Consider the following 5,000-nt stretch of genomic DNA (forward strand, 5'->3'; position numbering starts at 1 on the left):
CCAGGCGGTCTCCGAGTCCAAGTGCTAAACAGGCCCGACCTTGCTAAGCTTCCGAGATCAGGCGAGATCTGGCGTTCTCAGGGTAGTATGGCCGTAAGCGGTTATAAAAGAAGGGTTTGAACCAGTTAAAACAAACCATTTTGTAAGAGACATTTCTGGTCCTATTTGGAAAATGTGTAAAAGCTTACAGCACCTGGTATTCCCAGGCGGTCTCCCATCCAAGTACTAATCAGGCCCAACCTTGCTAAGCTTCCGAGATCAGACGAGATCGGGCGTTCTCAGGGTAGTATGGCCGTAAGCTGTCACACAAACTAAAAAGTCTTGCTTTATAAGAGGCAAAAGAAGGGTGTGAACCATTTAAAACAAACCAATTTGTAAGAGATAACTCTGGTCCTATTTGGAAAATGTGTAAAAGCTTAAAGCACCTGGTATTCCCAGGCGGTCTCCGAGTCCAAGTACTAAACAGGCCCGACCTTGCTAAGCTTCCGAGATCAGACGAGATCGGGCGTTGTCAGGGTAGTGTGGCCGTAAGCGGTTACAAAAACTAAAAATTCATGCGTTATAAGAGGCAAAAGAAGGGTGTGAACCATTTAAAACAAACGAATTTGTAAGAGATATCTCTGGTCCTATTTGGAAAATGTGTAAAAGCTTACAGCACCTGGTATTCCCAGGCGGTCTCCCATCCAAGTACTAACCAGGGCCGACCTTGCTCGGTTTCCGAGATCAGACGAGATCGGGCGTCCTCAGGGTAGTATGGCCGTAAGCGCTTACAAAAACTAAAAATTCATGCTTTATAAGAGGCAAAAAAAGGGTGTGAACCATTTAAAACAAACCAATTTGTAAGAGATATCTCTGGTCCTATTTGGAAAATGTGTAAAAGCTTACAGCACCTGGTATTCCCAGGCGGTCTCCGAGTCCAAGTACTAAACAGGCCCGAAAGCTTCCGAGATCAGGCGAGATCTGGCGTTCTCAGGGTAGTATGGCCGTAAGCGGTTATAAAAGAAGGGTTTGAAACAGTTAAAACAAACCATTTTGTAAGAGACATTTCTGGTCCTATTTGGAAAATGTGTAAAAGCTTACAGCACCTGGTATTCGCAGGCGGTCTTCCATCCAAGTACTAATCAGGCCCAACCTTGCTAAGCTTCCGAGATCAGACGAGATCGGGCGTTCTCAGGGTAGTATGGCCGTAAGCTGTCACAAAAACTAAAAAGTCTTGCTTTATAAGAGGCAAAAGAAGGGTGTGAACCATTTAAAACAAACCAATTTGTAAGAGATATCTCTGGTCCTATTTGGAAAATGTGTAAAAGCTTACAGCACCTGTTATTCCCAGGCGGTCTCCCATCCAAGTACTAATCAGGCCCAACCTTGCTAAGCTTCCGAGATCAGACGAGATCGGGCGTTCTCAGGGTAGTATGGCCGTAAGCTGTCACAAAAACTAAAAAGTCTTGCTTTATAAGAGGCAAAAGAAGGGTGTGAACCATTTAAAACAAACCAATTTGTGAGAGATATCTCTGGTCCTATTTGGAAAATGTGTAAAAGCTTACAGCACCTGTTATTCCCAGGCGGTCTCCCATCCAAGTACTAATCAGGCCCAACCTTGCTAAGCTTCCGAGATCAGACGAGATCGGGCATTCTCAGGGTAGTATGGCCGTAAGCTGTCACAAAAACTAAAAAGTCTTGCTTTATAAGAGGCAAAAGAAGGGTGTGAACCATTTAAAACAAACCAATTTGTAAGAGATATCTCTGGTCCTATTTGGAAAATGTGTAAAAGCTTACAGCACCTGTTATTCCCAGGCGGTCTCCCATCCAAGTACTAATCAGGGCCAACCTTGCTAAGCTTCCGAGATCAGGCGTTCTCAGGGTAGTATGGCCGTAAGCTGTCACAAAAACTAAAAAGTCTTGCTTTATAAGAGGCAAAAGAAGGGTGTGAACCATTTAAAACAAACCAATTTGTGAGAGATATCTCTGGTCCTATTTGGAAAATGTGTAAAAGCTTACAGCACCTGTTATTCCCAGGCGGTCTCCCATCCAAGTACTAATCAGGCCCAACCTTGCTAAGCTTCCGAGATCAGACGAGATCGGGCATTCTCAGGGTAGTATGGCCGTAAGCTGTCACAAAAACTAAAAAGTCTTGCTTTATAAGAGGCAAAAGAAGGGTGTGAACTATTTAAAACAAACCAATTTGTAAGAGATATCTCTGGTCCTATTTGGAAAATGTGTAAAGGCTTACAGCACCTGGTATTCCCAGGCGGTCTCCCATTCAAGTACTAACCAGGCCCGACCTTGCTAAGCTTCCGAGATCAGGTGACATCGGGCGTTCTCAGGGTAGTATGGCCGTAAGCTGTCACAAATACTAATAATTCATGCTTTATAAGAGGCAAAAGAAGGGTGTGAACCATTTAAAACAAACCAATTTGTAAGAGTTATCTCTGGTCCTATTTGGAAAATGTGTAAAGGCTTACAGCACCTGTTATTCCCAGGCGGTCTCCCATCCAAGTACTAATCAGGCCCAACCTTGCTAAGCTTCCGAGATCAGACGAGATCGGGCATTCTCAGGGTAGTATGGCCGTAAGCTGTCACAAAAACTAAAAAGTCTTGCTTTATAAGAGGCAAAAGAAGGGTGTGAACCATTTAAAACAAACCAATTTGTAAGAGATATCTCTGGTCCTATTTGGAAAATGTGTAAAAGCTTACAGCACCTGGTATTCCCAGGCGGTCTCCGAGTCCAAGTACTAAACAGGCCCGACCTTGCTAAGCTTCCGAGATCAGACGAGATCGGGCGTTGTCAGGGTAGTGTGGCCGTAAGCGGTTACAAAAACTAAAAATTCATGCAGGGTTCTCAGGGTAGTATGGCCGTAAGCTGTCACAAAAACTAAAAAGTCTTGCTTTATAAGAGGCAAAAGAAGGGTGTGAACCATTTAAAACAAACCAATTTGTAAGAGATATCTCTGGTCCTATTTGGAAAATGTGTAAAAGCTTACAGCACCTGTTATTCCCAGGCGGTCTCCCATCCAAGTACTAATCAGGCCCAACCTTGCTAAGCTTCCGAGATCAGACGAGATCGGGCATTCTCAGGGTAGTATGGCCGTAAGCTGTCACAAAAACTAAAAAGTCTTGCTTTATAAGAGGCAAAAGAAGGGTGTGAACCATTTAAAACAAACCAATTTGTAAGAGATATCTCTGGTCCTATTTGGAAAATGTGTAAAGGCTTACAGCACCTGGTATTCCCAGGCGGTCTCCCATTCAAGTACTAACCAGGCCCGACCTTGCTAAGCTTCCGAGATCAGGTGACATCGGGCGTTCTCAGGGTAGTATGGCCGTAAGCTGTCACAAAAACTAAAAATTCATGCTTTATAAGAGGCAAAAAAAGGGTGTGAACCATTTAAAACAAACCAATTTGTAAGAGATATCTCTGGTCTTATTTGGAAAATGTGTAAAAGCTTACAGCACCTGTTATTCCCAGGCGGTCCCCCATCCAAGTACTAATCAGGCCCAACCTTGCTAAGATTCCGAGATTAGACAAGATCGGGCGTTCTCAGGGTAGTATGGCCGTAAGCTGTCACAAAATCTAAAAAGTCTTGCTTTATAAGAGGCAAAAGAAGGGTGTGAACCATTTAAAACAAACCAATTTGTGAGAGATATCTCTGGTCCTATTTGGAAAATGTGTAAAAGCTTACAGCACCCGGTATTCCCAGGCGGTCTCCCATCCAAGTACTAACCAGGCCCAACCTTGCTAGGCTTCCGAGATCAGACGAGATCATGCATCCTCAGGGTAGTATGGCCGTAAGCGCTTACATAAACTAAAAATTCATGCTTTATAAGAGGCAAAAAAAGGGTGTGAACCATTTAAAACAAACCAATTTGTAAAAGATATCTCTGGTCCTATTTGGAAAATGTGTAAAAGCTTACAGCACCTGGTATTCCCAGGCGGTCTCCGAGTCCAAGTACTAAACAGGCCCGACCTTGCTAAGCTTCCGAGATCAGGCGAGATCGGGCGTTGTCAGGGTAGTGTGGCCGTAAGCGGTTACAAAAACTAAAAATTCATGCGTTATAAGAGGCAAAAGAAGGGTGTGAACCATTTAAAACAAACGAATTTGTAAGAGATATCTCTGGTCCTATTTGGAAAATGTGTAAAAGCTTACAGCACCTGGTATTCCCAGGCGGTCTCCCATCCAAGTACTAACCAGGGCCGACCTTGCTCGGTTTCCGAGATCAGACGAGATCGGGCGTCCTCAGGGTAGTATGGCCGTAAGCGCTTACAAAAACTAAAAATTCATGCTTTATAAGAGGCAAAAAAAGGGTGTGAACCATTTAAAACAAACCAATTTGTAAGAGATATCTCTGGTCCTATTTGGAAAATGTGTAAAAGCTTACAGCACCTGGTATTCCCAGGCGGTCTCCGAGTCCAAGTACTAAACAGGCCCGAAAGCTTCCGAGATCAGGCGAGATCTGGCGTTCTCAGGGTAGTATGGCCGTAAGCGGTTATAAAAGAAGGGTTTGAAACAGTTAAAACAAACCATTTTGTAAGAGACATTTCTGGTCCTATTTGGAAAATGTGTAAAAGCTTACAGCACCTGGTATTCGCAGGCGGTCTTCCATCCAAGTACTAATCAGGCCCAACCTTGCTAAGCTTCCGAGATCAGACGAGATCGGGCGTTCTCAGGGTAGTATGGCCGTAAGCTGTCACAAAAACTAAAAAGTCTTGCTTTATAAGAGGCAAAAGAAGGGTGTGAACCATTTAAAACAAACCAATTTGTAAGAGATATCTCTGGTCCTATTTGGAAAATGTGTAAAAGCTTACAGCACCTGTTATTCCCAGGCGGTCTCCCATCCAAGTACTAATCAGGCCCAACCTTGCTAAGCTTCCGAGATCAGACGAGATCGGGCGTTCTCAGGGTAGTATGGCCGTAAGCTGTCACAAAAACTAAAAAGTCTTGCTTTATAAGAGGCAAAAGAAGGGTGTGAACCATTTAAAACAAACCAATTTGTGAGAGATATCT

At 43.7% G+C, this 5,000-nt stretch overlaps 3 non-coding genes and 16 pseudogenes across 3 annotated transcripts; all 19 read right to left on the reverse strand.

The window, feature by feature from the left end:
- Positions 1–181: 181 nt before the first annotated feature.
- Positions 182–300, reverse strand: LOC148418189 (5S ribosomal RNA). Its single transcript, XR_015866878.1, has one exon. It is a non-coding gene; the product is annotated as a 5S ribosomal RNA (ribosomal RNA).
- Positions 301–413: 113 nt separating this feature from the next.
- Positions 414–533, reverse strand: LOC148418190 (5S ribosomal RNA; annotated as a pseudogene).
- Positions 534–646: 113 nt separating this feature from the next.
- On the reverse strand, positions 647–765 carry LOC148418191 (5S ribosomal RNA; annotated as a pseudogene).
- Positions 766–1,073: 308 nt separating this feature from the next.
- Positions 1,074–1,192, reverse strand: LOC148418192 (5S ribosomal RNA; annotated as a pseudogene).
- A 113-nt stretch (positions 1,193–1,305) lies between these two features.
- LOC148418193 (5S ribosomal RNA) lies at positions 1,306–1,424 on the reverse strand. Its single transcript, XR_015866778.1, has one exon. It is a non-coding gene; the product is annotated as a 5S ribosomal RNA (ribosomal RNA).
- Positions 1,425–1,537: 113 nt separating this feature from the next.
- On the reverse strand, positions 1,538–1,656 carry LOC148418194 (5S ribosomal RNA; annotated as a pseudogene).
- Positions 1,657–1,769: 113 nt separating this feature from the next.
- On the reverse strand, positions 1,770–1,878 carry LOC148418195 (5S ribosomal RNA; annotated as a pseudogene).
- Positions 1,879–1,991: 113 nt separating this feature from the next.
- Positions 1,992–2,110, reverse strand: LOC148418196 (5S ribosomal RNA; annotated as a pseudogene).
- A 113-nt stretch (positions 2,111–2,223) lies between these two features.
- Positions 2,224–2,342, reverse strand: LOC148418197 (5S ribosomal RNA; annotated as a pseudogene).
- A 113-nt stretch (positions 2,343–2,455) lies between these two features.
- On the reverse strand, positions 2,456–2,574 carry LOC148418198 (5S ribosomal RNA; annotated as a pseudogene).
- A 113-nt stretch (positions 2,575–2,687) lies between these two features.
- LOC148418199 (5S ribosomal RNA) lies at positions 2,688–2,807 on the reverse strand (annotated as a pseudogene).
- A 167-nt stretch (positions 2,808–2,974) lies between these two features.
- LOC148418200 (5S ribosomal RNA) lies at positions 2,975–3,093 on the reverse strand (annotated as a pseudogene).
- Positions 3,094–3,206: 113 nt separating this feature from the next.
- LOC148418201 (5S ribosomal RNA) lies at positions 3,207–3,325 on the reverse strand (annotated as a pseudogene).
- Positions 3,326–3,438: 113 nt separating this feature from the next.
- LOC148418202 (5S ribosomal RNA) lies at positions 3,439–3,557 on the reverse strand (annotated as a pseudogene).
- Positions 3,558–3,670: 113 nt separating this feature from the next.
- LOC148418203 (5S ribosomal RNA) lies at positions 3,671–3,789 on the reverse strand (annotated as a pseudogene).
- A 113-nt stretch (positions 3,790–3,902) lies between these two features.
- Positions 3,903–4,022, reverse strand: LOC148418204 (5S ribosomal RNA; annotated as a pseudogene).
- A 113-nt stretch (positions 4,023–4,135) lies between these two features.
- Positions 4,136–4,254, reverse strand: LOC148418205 (5S ribosomal RNA; annotated as a pseudogene).
- Positions 4,255–4,562: 308 nt separating this feature from the next.
- LOC148418206 (5S ribosomal RNA) lies at positions 4,563–4,681 on the reverse strand (annotated as a pseudogene).
- A 113-nt stretch (positions 4,682–4,794) lies between these two features.
- LOC148418207 (5S ribosomal RNA) lies at positions 4,795–4,913 on the reverse strand. The gene has a single exon (XR_015866779.1). It is a non-coding gene; the product is annotated as a 5S ribosomal RNA (ribosomal RNA).
- Between the last annotated feature and the right edge of the window lie 87 nt (positions 4,914–5,000).

Source organism: Hippichthys cyanospilos, chromosome 9, assembly GCF_059441005.1.
Source record: "Hippichthys cyanospilos isolate Australia breed blue-spotted pipefish chromosome 9, RoL_Hcya_1.0, whole genome shotgun sequence".
NCBI classification, from domain to species: Eukaryota; Metazoa; Chordata; class Actinopteri; order Syngnathiformes; family Syngnathidae; genus Hippichthys; species Hippichthys cyanospilos.